Source organism: Myotis lucifugus, unplaced genomic scaffold (assembly GCF_000147115.1).
Source record: "Myotis lucifugus unplaced genomic scaffold, Myoluc2.0 scaffold_695, whole genome shotgun sequence".
NCBI lineage: Eukaryota > Metazoa > Chordata > Mammalia > Chiroptera > Vespertilionidae > Myotis > Myotis lucifugus.
In genome coordinates, this window is record NW_005871743.1 from 47 (window position 1) to 16,194 (window position 16,148).

A 16,148-nucleotide genomic window follows, 5' to 3' on the forward strand; every position below is an offset into this window, starting at 1 on the left:
GGGTGGGGTCCCCAGTGGGGTGCCTGGCCAGTCTGGGTGAGGGGCTGAGGGCTGTTTTCAGGCTGGTGGGTGACTGAAGCTTCCAACCTGTCCTTTTTTTCTTTTTTTTTAATTCTGGGCCAGCTTTAGCTCTGAGGCCTCGGCTGCTGAAAGCAGGTATCTGGTTTGTTTGGGTTCTATAATTGTAACACTGTTGCGGTCCTGCTCACTCCAGCTCTGAGATCCCGGCTGTCTGAAAGCAGGTTTCTGGGGTTTTGTTTAGCTTCTATATTTGTAACAATGTTTCTTAAACTGAAAGCTCAGAGGCCCTCAAGGCAGGCGGGGAACATTGGCTTCCTCCGTCACTGAAGCAAGGAAGCCTCCTGTTCGCTTCAGCTGCCTGGCTGCCGGCCGCCATCTTGGTTGGCAGTTAATTTGCATATCGCCCTGATTAGCCAATGGGAAGGGTAGTGGAGGTACGGCTAATTACCATGTTTCTCTATTATTAGATAGGATATATGTATGTGTGTATATACATATATATATATTATTGATTTCAGAAAGAAAATGAGGGGGAGAGAGATAGAAACATCAATAATGAGAATCATTGATTGGTTGCCTCCTGCATCCCCCCTACTGGAATCAAGCCTGCAACCCAAGCATGTGCCCTGACCCAGAATCCAATCATGACCTCCTGGTTCATAGGTTGCTGCTCAACCACTGCACTACACCGTCTGGGCTCAGGTGGGTTTTTATAGCTTTTCCTGACACTCAGAAAAATTAAAAACTCCCCCAGTCAAGTTTAGTCATAAATGTCTCATTTCAGTCATTGAAATATCCAGTGCCATGTAATAGTTACAACTGAACTGTGGTTAAGGCAGTTTCTCCTTTCTCTCTTTCCCTAGCTCAGGCTGATTTGGACTGGAAGCCTGGGTAAGGGGAGTGAGGTGGGGGCTAAAGGGGGTGGGTGTGGCATAGCTGGCTTGTTTTCCCACCTAAAGCTTCTACCTCCCTCTACGGTGAGGGTCCTACAGGGCTTAGAGTAATGGTGGGAGGAGAGAAGAACTAGAGGAGGAAAGGTCTTTTTTAGGGGAACTGTAGCACCTGGTGGTGCTGTTTCAAGGTCTTGGTGGGTGTTCACTGAGTCCTCCTGTTCCGGGGCACTTTTGTGGGGCCCTGAGAGATGGCTCCACTGAAAAATTAGGCTTCAACATCTCTGCTGGATTCCGCATTTAATTCCAAACCCCTTCTGCCCACCAGCCTCTAGTCTAGCAGGAAGCCCACCTAGGAAAACAACCCTCATGCTCATTTTCTCCCCTCCCCATCTGGTCCACCAGGAACATGCTATGCTCTTCTGCATTCAGTGGTTTATGCACCACCGACTCCTGCCACTGCCTTTTGCCTTTCATCTTCTCCGGTAAGGGTCAAATGCCCACTTTAGGCCTCTCAGTTTTAAAGGACTGTTTCCAACTGATCTTTCAAAACCCCTTCTCCAAAGATTTCAGGGGAGGAGGAGCTCAGCCTCCCTAAGGGAGAGGAGGTAGGAGGGGAAACGCCACAATGCTTCCACTATTTTTTCCAAAGTCTCTCTTGTCAAGTTCTTCAACCCCAAACCTTATGGGATTGAGGACTGAGAGTTCCTCTCAGGGTCACAAAACTTGATTCAGCTGGTCCTCACAGGTGGTCTCAGAATCCACCTTGCAGGAAGGGGACTTGCCTCCTACTATTTTCTCTCTGCTTCTGGGCCTCAGCTGCATCCGAGACAGAGAGAGCCCATTTTGACATCATGTTGTGCTTTTTAGCTCCACTGTGCACCCATGAAGTTTCATTTTAAAACCCTCAGAGGAGAAGAAAGTATCTCTCCCCTTTTAAACACTATTTTAGATTTATGAGGGACTGACTGCCTTTTTTTTCCTTATGAACAGTCTGTCGCCATAGTATATTTTTGTAAGAGTTCCTTTTTTTTTTCTTTTTTAACCATTTAGAAATGAGACTTGGCAAGTCACCATGATACTGAGTCAAAAAGAATTTTTATAGAGAAGTAGGGAAGCCTGCTATTTTCCTTGTTGAAAGCAGTTTGAGACAAATGCTTTTAGCTTTGTGGGTATTTTCTTTTTACATTGGAAACTAACATCAGGGAGATTTTAAACAAATTCAAGTTGTTGTTTTTTTAATGTTTGGTGTGGGGGTTGTGTGTGTGTGTGTGTGTGTGTGTGTGTGTGTGTGTTTTAGGTTTGAGCTTTTCACATCAGGATTTCAGAAACATGGGAGAAGGTTGAAGGTTTTTGGTTGTTTTTCCATTGTATATGGTCTGGCTGGTGATATTGTGGATGTTAGGTGGTCTGATTGGATGAAAGCTGTGGGGTGGTTGGGCTTGGGGAAGGGTTGTAAACATAATCCTAGAGTAATCCCCACCCTAGTTGGGGCTTAGGAGGCACTGAATTACAGGCAGGTCCAGTAGGACCATATCTTTCTAGCATAGGGAGTGGCATCAATATCACCTTATGTAGGGGGGAAAATTGAGCTTCAGTAACCCTCTGCATTGTTTATAGTACATCCTTCCCATTATCTGCTGAGTCTATTGGAGCTATTTTACAACTCCCAAGTTGTAGATAAAGCAATGCAAAACATCTCTGCTCCCACCCCACCTCACCCCCCCCCCAAAAAAAGTTTGGGCTCCATTTGCTCATGCCTTTCTATATTTCTGATCCATAAAGGTGCCTGTTCTTTGGATTCTTCTTGAACTGGTATAACAACTCATCAGTTCCTTCTTTAATGTGTTAAATAAAATCGTTAATACATGTGTATGAGAATCAGGCTTTTTTCCCCTTTTGAAAATAGCCTTTTAAAAGTTTTGGAGGTCTTCCACCAAGATGCCCATGGATTTATTTGACAAAGCCTGGTCAACCTGGTCACCAGAGAGTGCACCTCCTACAGGCTGCTTAAGCCTAGACACATCTCATCTTGGCTTATTGCTGCTTTTTTTTTTTAAAGTATATTTTTATTGATTTCAGGGAAAAAGAGGGAGAGAGAGAGAGGAAAAAAAAAACACCACATCAATGATGAGAGAGAATCATTCATTGATTAGCTGCCTCCTGCACACCCCACACTGGGGATCAAGCCCACAACCTGAGCATGTGCCCTGGCCAGGAATCAAAACGTGACCTCCTGGTTCATAGGTCAGTGCTCAACCACTGAGCCACACTGGCTGGATGCTCACTGCTTCTTGGCTCCCAGAGGTGAATCCAAAGTGACAAAACATCTTTGCTATTTTTTGAATTTTAATCTTTCTCTCTACTTTATTTTTTCTTTGACTTAAACAACAAAATTTTATTTTCTCACAGTTTTGGAGACTAGAAATCTAAGATCAAGGTGTTGACAAGCTTGTTTTCTTCTGTGGCCTCTCTCCTTGGCTTGCAGATGGCTGTCTTCTTGTTCTGTTCTCACAAGGTTTTTCTCTGTACATTCGTACCCTTAGTGTCTTTTTTCCTCTCTACTATGTCTTGTTTTGGGTTTGGGTTTGGATTTGGGTTCATTTATAGCCAATACTCATCAGTGGCAGCCATGACTGAGAAGTTGGTTGTATGGACTGACCATTTGGTGACTTCTGTAAATGGGCTATAGAAATCTAGTCTCTGTTGGATGGGAGCTAGAGGAGAATCTGGATTGTTAGTCCTATTGTCTATTTTGAACCCAAATCAATTAGGAATCCTGTGCCCATTGGGAAGGAAAACAAGTCTTTCATACCAGGACTGGGGAGATTTGATGTTTCTGTATTTACTGTTATTCTACGACTGAAATGAAATTTTAGGACTGAAACTACAAACTCTGTCTCTGTGTGTCCATGTGTCTATAGTTTAGAAAGAACTTTCTCTTTCATTGTGTGAATGTGTAACATCCTCCTACCTCCATAGGGTATTAATTTGATTATAAAGTCTCATGCTAAAGGAGTTCTTCTCTGATTGGCTGATAGAGATAAATAAGTGTTTAAATAAAATGACTATTCCTAAATTCCAAGAAGTAGTAAAATTGAACTTCTACGTCTTTAAATGTGCTACATTAATAAAATGTTCTTACAGAAACAAACCCATTAACATTTTAGAATTCAGGTTCACAAATTTAAGCATATCTCTGGAAAATGAAACTAGTTTAATATTTGGGGTTTGATAAAAACAGCTGTATTTTCTCTGATTTACTTGTGTTAAGTATAATTCTTAACAATATTCTATGTATATATGTTTTTTTCTAAATGTATATAGGTTTACTAACTAAATAAGTTAACATTACTCCTACTGCTTAAGAATATGAAAAATGGAAATTTGTGTTTAACTAATGAATCATTATTCTGAAAACTTTATTTCAACAGTAATTTAATTTTGTAGTATGTCGGCTTACAGATAATTTCTAAGAGGTTTAGATAAGTTAAAACCTTAAGCTGATATCAAAATTGAGTTAAGCAAAGTTATTTCTAAGTAAATAGAATACTGAAGCATTAATTACTAAGCACACTTTTATGTTTTTGATTTTTATATTTATACACTGCAGAAAGGCTATATCTTTGAGTCTGTTAATAAAAAAAAAAGTGTTCACTTTTGCCACTTTGATAAGTTGTGCTAGAAGGTGTGTGTGACTATGAAAAGGTGTTATATGTATTTATTAGCCCTGCTAATCTATTAAAAAACTGAAAAGCTGGTATATGGCAGAGTTTACAATTATCCTTTACTTTTCCCATGCCCCAGTTTTCCCTGTGAAATAGAAGTTGCTTTAGTTAAAAGTTATAATTTATATTAGTGGTTGGGGCTATATTAAGGACCAACAGAGAAATACAATTGTGTAAATGCTTATGTTTTTCAAGAAGAAAAAAAAATGTTTTCTCCTAAAGTAACAGTTCTCAGGGTTTTATGTTGTCAGCGAACCGATGGTCATTGGTGCCAATTCAAACCGCCAACAAGAATCCCCAATTTGGCCGAAACCGGTTTGGCTCAGTGGATAGAGCGTCAGCCTGTGGACTGAAAGGTCCCAGGTTTGATTCCGGTCAAGGGCATGTACCTGGGTTGCAGGCACATCCCCGATGGGGGGTGTGCAGGAGGCAGCTGATTGATGTTTCTCTCTCATCGATGTTTCTAACTCTCTGTCTCTCTCCCTTCCTCTCTGTAAAAAATCAATCAAATATATTTAAAAAAAAAAAAAGAATCCCCAATTTGGGGTGTGGTGAAGAAGAAAACTTTATTCAGTGCAAAACAGCTCAGCTGTGATATAGCACCGGTGTGAAAACAGCACAGCTATGAGGTGGCCCTGGGGCCAGGCCTCTCTAGCTAGACAGCTCTGCTCAGCTCCTCACTGGTCAGCTCTGCTCTGCTTCATCCCACTCTGCTTTGCCCTGTGCTGGTCTGTCCCACTCTGCTCTGGGGAGGCATTTTTGGTGTTTCAGCTCAGCCCAGGGAATGCAGTCTTCTCTGGAAAGGGAAAGAGTGCTCTCAGAGCCAGGGGAGCTGACTTTTATAAACCATAGCTCCATCCCCCTACCCTCACCCCAGACCCTGACAAGCCACCATTCTACTTTTATTTGCCGTGGTTTAAAAAACCAGAGGGAAAACTATGAAATGTGTTAAAATCTTAACAAAGTTTGCTCAATTTTTGATGGCCTAGTTTCCTTGGTTTACTGTTTATTTGCCTTCACCTATAATATGAAAAGTTTGTTCTCGATTGCAAAAAATTTTCTTACCAGAATAATTTTCTATGTTTTATGTTAGCTTCATTATGTTCTTGATTATTTTTAATAAGCAAACAAAAGAGTCTCACTTATGAAAGAGCTAAGGTTCTTTACAATCATGTTACAGTTCATGCTTATTTTTAGATGTCCTATTGTCACTTTCAAATGGAGCCAACTACTGTGTCTTAGGAACCCATGACCTTATCTTAAGTGTTCAAGTCTCCTGACAACTTTTCATTTTTGCCTCCCTGAAATACAAACATTTGTTCCTTTACCTTATAAAAGAGAGGTGTTAAAAATAATTTCATTTCACTTGTTATGTTACTATTAATGTGTTTCATGGAAAGAATCATCAAATCACAAAAGGTGCTCAGACTTTCCCAGGTTAAAATTGTATGGGTAAAACATTACTGATGTCAATATTCTACGTCTTGAATGTTTCCTGGGAAGTCCCTGGAGATTTGTCAGTGTTTCTATTTACCGGTGTCCTGACGGTGCTTTGCCTGATGTTAGGTAATAGGATGTTACCAGTCATAATGTTTGTTATTATGTAAAATGTTTACTTAGGTAGAATCTTACTTTTTAACTTGAATTTCACATCTTTTAGGCCAGTGGTTTTCATTTTGAATTAAACATCAAACTTACCTGTACAGTTTAATTCAAACAGAGATGTTTAAGAAATACTCAGAATCTACTGACTTGATCTTGATGCATTCTTGGTATATTCTGAGTATATATATATATATTAGAGGCCCGAAGCATGAAAATTTGTACAAGAGTAGGCCTTCCTTCCCCCGGCTGCCGGCACTAGCTTCCCTCCAGCACCTGGGACCCAGGCTTCACTCTGGTCGCCACTGGGAGGCATCCGGGACCCGGGCTGCTTCACTCCAGCCCCGGCTTCATCCGGAAGGACGTCCAGAATGATGCCTGGAAGGATGTTTGGTCTAACTAGCATATAACCTTTTTATTATTGTAGACTAGAGGCCCGGTGCACGAAATTCGTGCATGGGAGGGGGTGTCCCTCAGCCCGCCTGCACCCTCTCCAATCCGGGACCCCTCGGAGATGTCCGACTGCTTCTCGCAATCTGGAACCACTGGCTCCTACCTGCTCACCTGCCTGGCTGCCTGATCGCCCCTAACCACCTCTGCCTGACTTCCTGATAGCCCCTAATTGCTCCCCTGCTGGCCTGATCGCCCCTAAACACCTCTGCCTCACCCCGCACCCGGGACCCAGGATTCCCTCCTCCAGCCAGTCACAGGCACCCGGGACCCGGACTTCCCTCCCTCTGGCTGGCCACAGGCACCCAGGACCCGAGCCGGCTTTGCCCAGGCCAGCTGCAGATGCCCAGGACTGCGGGGTGGGTGTCTTGTCCCTCTCCCAGGCCATAGCCACAGGCACTGGCACCCAGGACCGCAGGGCGGGTGGCTTGTTCCTCTCCTGGGGCCACAGCCTGGCTGGTCCCCATTCCTCTCTTGCAAGCTCATTTGTGCCTGGCTGGTCCCCATTCCTCTCTCCCCAGTGTTGAGTGTCTGAGCTGTTATGATGTGATGGCATGAGGGAGTGATGACCATTTGCATATTAGCTCTTTATTATATAGATTATAGATATATATATATATATATATATATAGTATGACAGGGATTTTATATATCTTAATTTTTCTCTGTAAAAAGTATGTTCATTTATTATTATAAACCAGATGTAATATTCACCATCTTTGAAAATATCCTTAATCATTATCCATACTGACATTGTGTCTAAAGACTGACTGATTTGTATTAGCTTTCCTTTACATTACACAGAAACCACCAACTTTTCTTGTCAGTTGTATCATTCTTGTTATGAACCCTCTTCAGTTACTACCAGTCATTTTAAGTCTTTAGCACCTACAGATAGTTTTCGTATTACGCAATGCTCCCTTGAAGGCTCTGCATTCAGCTACAAGCCAGAATTCACATCTTCACAAAGAAGCATAGTCTCAGAGCCCATGGAAAAAGACTGTACCTGGTCCTTCAAACTATTGACACTTCGAAGACTAGATCTTGGTACAGGTTTCTGATGTCGCTTAAACAACTTTCAGTGGGCAGAGTCAGTATTTCCAAAACACTTTTGAGTCAAGACACCAATGAGTTCATGTTCATGATTCTGCTAATCCGAGGTCCAGCAGAACAAGAATTGATTACATAGGACTGAATGAACTCATGAGATGATTGTGGCTATTTGAAATATTGTTGATGATGTTTTAATTTTCTATTTCCTGGACATATAAGGAAGCCCTTTCTCTTATTAGGTTATCTATAACCAACAACAATTTATTAGATTCTTGTTTTGTGCACTGAAATGGAAAATTTTTAAGTGATATCTTTTTAAAAATATATATATATTTTATTGATTTTTTACAGAGAGGAAGGGAGAGGGATAGAGAGTTAGAAACATCGATGGGAGAGAAACATCGATCAGCTGCCTCCTGCACACCTCCTACTGGGGATGTGCCCACAACCAAGGTATATGCCCTTGACAGGAATCGAACCTGGGACCCTTCAGTCCGCAGGCCGACACTCTATCCACTGAGCCAAACTGGTTAAGGCCCATTCTTCTCTTGATAATCTTCATAGAAACGTCTCAGTGACTCGGGAATTCTGGGTGTCACAGTGCTCAAGGCTTGAGTGAAATGTTTTTTCCTGATGCATTTGGCTTCAATGTCTTCTCCTAGCGCCAGAAGGGCGGCCTCTTCACAGACGGCAATGACCTCCGCTCCAGAATATGTGTCCGTTTGGAGGATGAGTTCATTCAGATCAACATCCTGACTGATTGGCATCGAGTGAAACTGCAGGTTAAATATTTCCTTCCTTGTTGCTGCATCTGGTAAAGGCACATAGATGATTCTATCGATTCTTCCAGGACACATCAAAGCCTTGTCTATCCTATCTGGGTGGTTAGTAGCTGCCAAAACAGTCACATCCTTTAACTGTTCAATCCCATCCATTTCCGTAAGGGGCTGAGCCAAAACACGGTCAGCTACATTCCCAGCACCTGAAGAACTGCCCCTTTCAACTGCTAAGGCATCCAGTTCATCAAAGAAAATAATGGAAGGAGCCACTGCTCTCGCTTTGCGGAAGATCTCTCTAACAGCAATTTCAGATTCACCAACATATTTATTCATTAATTCAGGCCCCTTTATTGCTAGAAAATTCAGTCCACTTTCATTGGCCAAAGCCTTTGCAATCATCATTTTAGAGCAACCAGGTGGCCCATACAGAAGAACTCCTTTAGGTGGCTGAATACCCATTCGGGTGAAAGACTCCGGATGTTTCAAGGGCCATTCCACAGCCTGTTTCAATTTCAGTTTGATATTTTCCAGTCTTCCTATATCTGACCGGGATACACTTGGGACATCAACTGCAACCTCCCTCGTGGCACTGGGCCTGACGTCATTCATTCCCTGCAAGAAATCATTCAGAGTAATCTTCACCGACGCAGCCACCTTGCTGTCAGGGACGTTAGGCTGTTTCTTCAGGACTCTCCGGAAGGCATTGAGACCTGATTCATTACACAAGGCTCTCAAGTCTGCTCCAGCGTATCCATGTGCATTGTTTGCTAACTGTAGCAGCTCGGCTTCTGGGAGTACATGCGGTACCTTTCGAAGCAGTTTCCAAAGTATATCTAGCCAGTCCTGAGCATTAGGAACTCCAGTCTCAATCTCTTTACCAAATCGTCCAGGTCGGCGGAGTGCAGCATCCAAAGCATGAGGACGATTTGTGGCCCCAATAACTAATACCTGTCCTTCACTTCCTTCTGAACCAATACCATCCATCAGTGTTAGCAGTGAAGCTACAACTCTTTTTTCCACTTCATTCTGAGCCCCTTCTCTTTTTGGGCAAAGTGCATCCAGCTCATCAATAAAAATAATTGATGGATGCCGCAGAGTGGCTTCAGCAAATATCTGACGTAGCCTTGCTTCAGTTTCCCCATAGAATTTGCTTATAATTTCAGGACCATTTATTACAGAGACATAGGCCCCAACTTCATTAGCAATAGCCCTGGCAATCATTGTCTTTCCAGTACCTGGAGGGCCATACAGTAACACTCCTCTAGAGGGAGGAATTCTGTAACTCTTGGATGGTTCAAGCTGCTTGAGAGGATGTGCAATTATTTCTCTAATTGCTTTCAGCTGACCATTTAAGCCTCCTATCATGTCGTAAGTTACTTTGAACTGGTTGTCTTGCTCTTTTGAATTTGTACCAATATTTGTAAAATTGACTCTCGTTGTTGAAGAAATGAAGTAGAAAGTATCAGTGTTGCACTTTGCTCCCAGATTGGCTGGCTTTAGGAATCTCTCTTCATTGATAAGGTACTCATTTCCTCCTCTGGCAGACGCAAAGCTGCATTCAAGAGCTGTAACTTCCTCTGGCCCAAGCCCACTGCTGCCACCAGGACTCTGTGTGACATTTGACAAACTGTCACCAGTTTTATTTATCTTTCTGTCATCTTCTGGTTTGCAGGGAGTACAGCTTGATGGTGGGACCCGAGGCTCTTCCAGATCCAACTGGCCTAACTGTAAGGACATATGGAGGGTACTGGCTTCTAGGCTGGACCATTTTGAGGACATTCCCTGAGCATCAGTATCAGAGTCACTCTGAAGCCTTCTCAGTATCATGCCATCTGCACCTTTCACTCGCAACACTTGCAACATGCATGGTCGTAGATGGAATGTAATGTATAGAAAATTGCCTGGTAAAACAGTCTTGCCATCTAGTTTTCTCAGAAGACAATCAGCCAATTGTTCTTCATTAATATCCACATTTTTGTCACTCTTGTTTTCCATGTAAACTGGTTAAGCAGCACTCGTCCGCCAATAATTATATTTGCAGACTTCATAGTGCCGAGTCCGAGTTGAACCAGGGAATTCTGGAACTTTTTAGGAACTTTGTCATCCTTTTCTAGGTTGATCACCGCCAGGGTCCCAGTCGCCGCCGCGAAGCCCGCGTCGGGACAAGCAGCCGAGGCCCCCGCCGGAGAGCGAGCGTGGAGGGCCGGGGCGAACCCCGGTCGGAGCTCCGCTTGGACGGTTTTCTGTTCTTCTTCGAAAACATGCTCCACAGGCAGCCTGGAAACTGAAGCCTTTAAGTGATATCTTATTCTCCCTGCCTAACTCACTCTCCCAAATTCAGAAACTTTTATCAAATATTTTTACTTTTAAATGGCAATATATTTACATAGGTTCAATAAGAATCAACCTACTTTTTTACTAGATATAAGTGGAAAAATTGTTTGTGCAACTAAAGCCTTGTCTGGAATGTCATATTTAAGAATGATGCTTATATAATTGGGTACAACCAGCCATTGTTTTTTGTTGTTGTTTTTTTTCAAAAAAAAACTGTTTTAAAATGTTACCGAATTCAGCTGTTCACACCAAATTATGAAGTATGAACTAGCCACTTGCACTTTTTCCTTTGTAAAATGGTTGTCCCTACAAAATATTTTTAAATAATAATGTCAATATTATTCATTTTTTATTTCAATCACAAAATTCAAAATCGGCTGTTTTCATCTCTTGAGTTTGGGTGATTTTTCCAACTTTCCTCCATGTTGCTTACACAGGAAAAAAATGCTGTTATCAAAAATACTTTTTTATACTTCAATTAATTTGTTTGTTATGAAGATTAGCTACTCAAAGCAGTGCTGTTTTTCTTGTCTCCTTCTTAAATATCCTTCACTATAAACATAGAGACCTAAGTCCATTTACTGGTGCTCCTCTGAGTGGCTGTGATACAGCTGAACAGCTTTCCCCTGCCAATTCAGTTAGAAACTGTCCTGTATGAATAAAGTCTATCTGCCGGGAAATGCCTTCATGTACTTTGGGAATTCCTAACCTACTTCTCAATAAAAATTCCTCCCCATCTCTGCAAAATACATCCCAGACCAGACAGGCCAGATCAAGTAGTTATATTTGAGATACTGTGTGAAGATCCAGTCTATCAAGTATATGTCTGGTGCAAGGCCATAAGACTTGAGTGAAGAAATAGTTTGAAGAGATTGTCCTCAGAGAATGCTCAAATAGTCTAAAAATTTCAACATCTTGCTGCAATCCACACAGAAAAAGGCCAGCTGGAATGACTTATTCATGAGATTTCCAAATGCAATGAAGGCATCTACCTCTTCCTAATTGAGAATGTGTCCTGCCTCACTGAAGGACATCCCTTGGATATAATTAACATCAGGCCTGTAACATGAATATGGCCCCCAAGATGCTGTGTAAAGCATCATAATATGGGTCATACTTGTGCAAGGTGTAGAGAGATGGAGATGCATCGGACATGTCCAGCTTAATTCCAAACTGGCATCTGTATCATCAACAGATACACCTCCTGCATTTAAAGAATGATGTGTTTAAAGAGACCGTGTTTTACTGAAGCTTTTCCATCATTTCTTTCCTTTGGAGAGAAATACTTCATAAAGTTCAGGAGTGATATTTAGTTCTCTTCCTACAGCAAGGCTCCAAACTTCTTCATGAACACTAGAGGGCAACCTCTGCACCTCAATTCTCCAGCCTTCCTCCTGCTATGTATTATTTCCCAATTGGGCAGCATTTCACTGCTCCAAATTACCATTGTATTTGCAATATTTTCTTCCTGCTTACATGTTTTTTTTAAATGTACTGCTTTAATTACTCAATTTTGAGACTCAGCTCAACGGTCTAATGTTCTTGTCTGTGAAGTAAAGCTTCTTCCACAGATTTGGCAGGAAGGTTTCCTTGGATTTGGCAAAGATTTCTTCAACAGTACATAAAAGCAATCATATGATGGCCTGTATTCAGGAATCAGAATGGTAGTAGAAAGAGGCTCAAATTCAAAATTGTTATGTCTTGAAGACTGAAGTGGTGGTTACAGGTCCTCCCTGTTCTGCTTCATATTCCTGCTGCATTATTTTTGGAAGCTTTCTAAAGATTCTCTCCGGAAGGGACTTGACCAAATAATTTCCAACCAGCAGCACTATGGACTACTGATCTGAGCTCCTCCTGTCCCTTTTGGGAAAGGTTTCAGACAACCAGGGGCAAGTGAAGAGGCTCTCTGGAAGTTGGGAGAGGGGAGTCATACCCCCTGCCTCCCAGCTGTTCCAAATACACCACCACCAGGCAGCTGCCTTGAGGAGAAGAGGCTGCCCATGCCAGCAGCAACCTCGTTGCCAGCCCCCTCCACGTGGACATGACCACAGAGGCAAGGGAGGAGGCTCTCTGCCAACCTGGAGAAGCTGTCACCAGTGCCTGACCAGCCACCTTTATGGAATTAACGTTGACTTTCTGGAGACAATGCTGAGAAAGCTCTCCTGGTGCCTGGCTTCCAGGGTCCAGCCTTAAAGAGGTCACTCCCATGGCAGGCCATGAGCCTAGAGATGTGTAGAGAACTTTGAGAAAAGAGGAAGTCACCTAACTTGCAGGGGTATTGCAGATGAAATCCAGTGGATAGAGTTTCTTGGACATGGTTCTTAGCCTCAAGACAGCGAGCAATAGACTTTAGAAGTCCATCCTGAGATTCCTATGGAAGCCTCTAGCAAAGCAAACTTAAAGAAGGCTTTTATGCTAAATTAACATTCTTGCTGCACCTATGTAAATACTCAGGCCAAATCTAATGAGGCCAGAATCATTTCATGATCAAGAATCATCTTCAATCTTTCGCTGGCAGTGAGATGATTACATTGTACAGGACTTGGAGTGGCCACAGCCGCAGAAGAGGTGAGGTAGCAGCACCTGCCCCAGTGACTCTGGTGTGAGTCGACGGCCAGTGCACATGCCTAGCAGCATCAGCAGAAGGAACAACCAACCACAGCCCTGCATGAAGAGCTGAGGCGCTGTGGCGCCCACGGGAGTCCAGTCCTGGCCAGCCTGGAGGAGAAGTACCCGGAGGAAGGCGGCCCAGCTGGAAGTCCTGGCCATTGTGCACTTCTGCTCGCTCTTTCTGCCTGCCTGACTTTGAGATCGAGGAGTTACAAGCAGGTCTTCACCTAGACGACATAGAGTTTATCAGTGACCAGATAGCCTGCTTGCTTCTGGGCTGTTATCAACAAAGGGATATCACATTTCTTGGTTCCAGAGGTGGCTGATGTAGCCATCCCACTTTGAACAGGATCTTGTAAAACAAAATCAAACCCAGGTGGCCAAAATAACTTTTTTTCTAATCCCATGCAGAATTTGTGGAACCTTGAAAGCTCATTGTTGCAAGACAATGGAAACTCTAGCTGATTTGAAGGTACTGGGAGAGTGAAGTAGCAAGTTCAATGTCACAGGCTTCTGGTGAGAAACAAATTAAATGCATGTGTGAAAGAACAATGCAATGTTATCAAGTGCATCCCATCTATCCCACAGTTAGACAACAAGAACAAAGGCAACACAAACAAAGAAAACAAGAACAACAAATGTTTATTTTATGAAGGAGGAAAGCAAAGAAGGTTAGCAAGAGGAAGCCCTGCCCAAGGCACAATATTTAGAGGAACACAAACTTCCTAATGTGACGGTGGAAAGACTCTCAGTAAGAACTTCCAAATATCATTCAAGCCCAAACTTAACACTGAAAGCCCCTTCAATAGGTAGTGATGGATACAATGCATGAAGATACCCGAGCAGAAGAGGATGGTCATGAAGGACAAGGTGATGGGGGTGTAGATGGACATGCGCTTCTCCATGGTCCCCCAGATCAGGCAGAGGTAGGGTCCAGGGAGCTATCAGTTCTGCAGTGGATAATGGCTTGGCTCACCAGTGGCAGGTGTTGGTACATAAGAACCAAAAACAAGCACTGTGTGCCAACCGGCAGGAGGAAATAAAGGAGGTACAAAAGCAAAAGCACCTCTTCCTGGTGGAAGTTCAAGATGGACTTCGGAGAGGGAACATACTCCTGGATTCCCACCATGGAGCCTTCCTCCACTTCAGCTGCCACTGACTCCACTGACTTTGACCTTGATCTGTTTATGAATCTGAGCCATGAAGAATTCCATGAGTAAGAAGAGGGCTAGGAAGACGAAGAAAAGGAGTACCAAATTCCCACTGCAGGACTGCTAAGACTTTTTCCAAAACAACCAATCAAGCAAGGACAGGTGATATTGCCACGGCACCAGAAATCTTCATGGATGGGGGACCAGGGCATGCAGACCACACCGCAGTGAAGCCATACCACAGCTGCTGGCACCCTGTAGTAGCCAGATTTGTCACTGGCCAAAGAGTAGAATGCAGGGGTCACTCCCGCCACTGCTGCTGCAGCCATCTGCTCAGCTTCTCAGGGGACATTGTAATCTGAGACCAAGAGAACTGTGACCACACCTCAGGAAGGGAGAGAGAGAGAGAGAGAGAACACAGGGTCAGAACATGAGAGCAGGAACCAAAAATCCCAAGCACGTCTGAAAAGCCTGCTCAAGTTTGAGATCCGCCACCAGCACTCAGTTTTTACATAAAGCAGTATTTGCACACCCAGGGGATGGTTATTCCTTTCTCCACATTTCAGCCTATGTTAAAGGCTGTCCACCTCTGGACATGCCGACCGCATTACAATATATGTATGTCTCATCTCTCCTACTACATTAAAAGCTTCTGGAGGTCAGGAATCAAACTTGGCTCACATTTACAATGCTCATATCATCCAGCGTAGACCATTACACATAAGTACTAATTAGATGTATTGTAGAATTGTACACTTGAAACCTATATAATTTTATTAACCAACGTCTCCACAATATTTTTTAAAAATAAAATACACATTATTAATAAAATATGAATTATTTTTGATATTTTTACAATTTTGAAAATTGATTTTGAGAGAAAAAGGAAGGGAGAGGGAGAGCGAAACATCAGTGTGAATGGAAACTGCTGAGCCTACAGCCTGGGCATGTGCCCTGACCGGGAATTGAACCAGCAACCTTTCAGTGCACAGGACACAGGATGATGCCCAACCGAGCCACACCAGCCAAGGCTCATTTTTTAGATTCTTTTTTACCAGAAGTGGGGAAACTGATTATTTTTCTATTTCTAATGCTGACAGAAAAGGGGAAAAATTGTTCTTAAATGGAAAATTATGTGCTGTCACTCTAAAGCACACCTGGGTTGTCTGATTCTGTAAGTTGTAGGTAACTAAGAGCATTGCTAAATAATTCCTGCCCATAGACATGCAAACAAATTCTGTTCAGGGGGAAACAACCAAAAACAAAAGAATTTTGGCTCTATTTGCACATTAATTACAATATTCCTGACCTATACCTGTGTCTGTTCTTAGGAATCTCCTTTGACCTAGTTGTAACACTTCACTAGTTTCCTCATGAATTAAATAAAATTTTTAACATAAAGTTGTTATATCTGCATATGACTCATGATTTTACCTACTTTTGAAAATTTTATTTTAATGCCTGCATAAAACTAAACCATCCTTTAATGGCTGGTCTGCATGAACCTTGGGTTTTTACATCAGCCACACA

General features: G+C 42.7%; 2 pseudogenes; both read right to left on the minus strand.

Moving 5' to 3' along the window:
- Positions 1-8,274: 8,274 nt before the first annotated feature.
- Positions 8,275-10,786, minus strand: LOC102420730 (annotated as a pseudogene).
- A 623-nt stretch (positions 10,787-11,409) lies between these two features.
- LOC102421041 lies at positions 11,410-14,372 on the minus strand (annotated as a pseudogene).
- Positions 14,373-16,148: the final 1,776 nt, after the last annotated feature.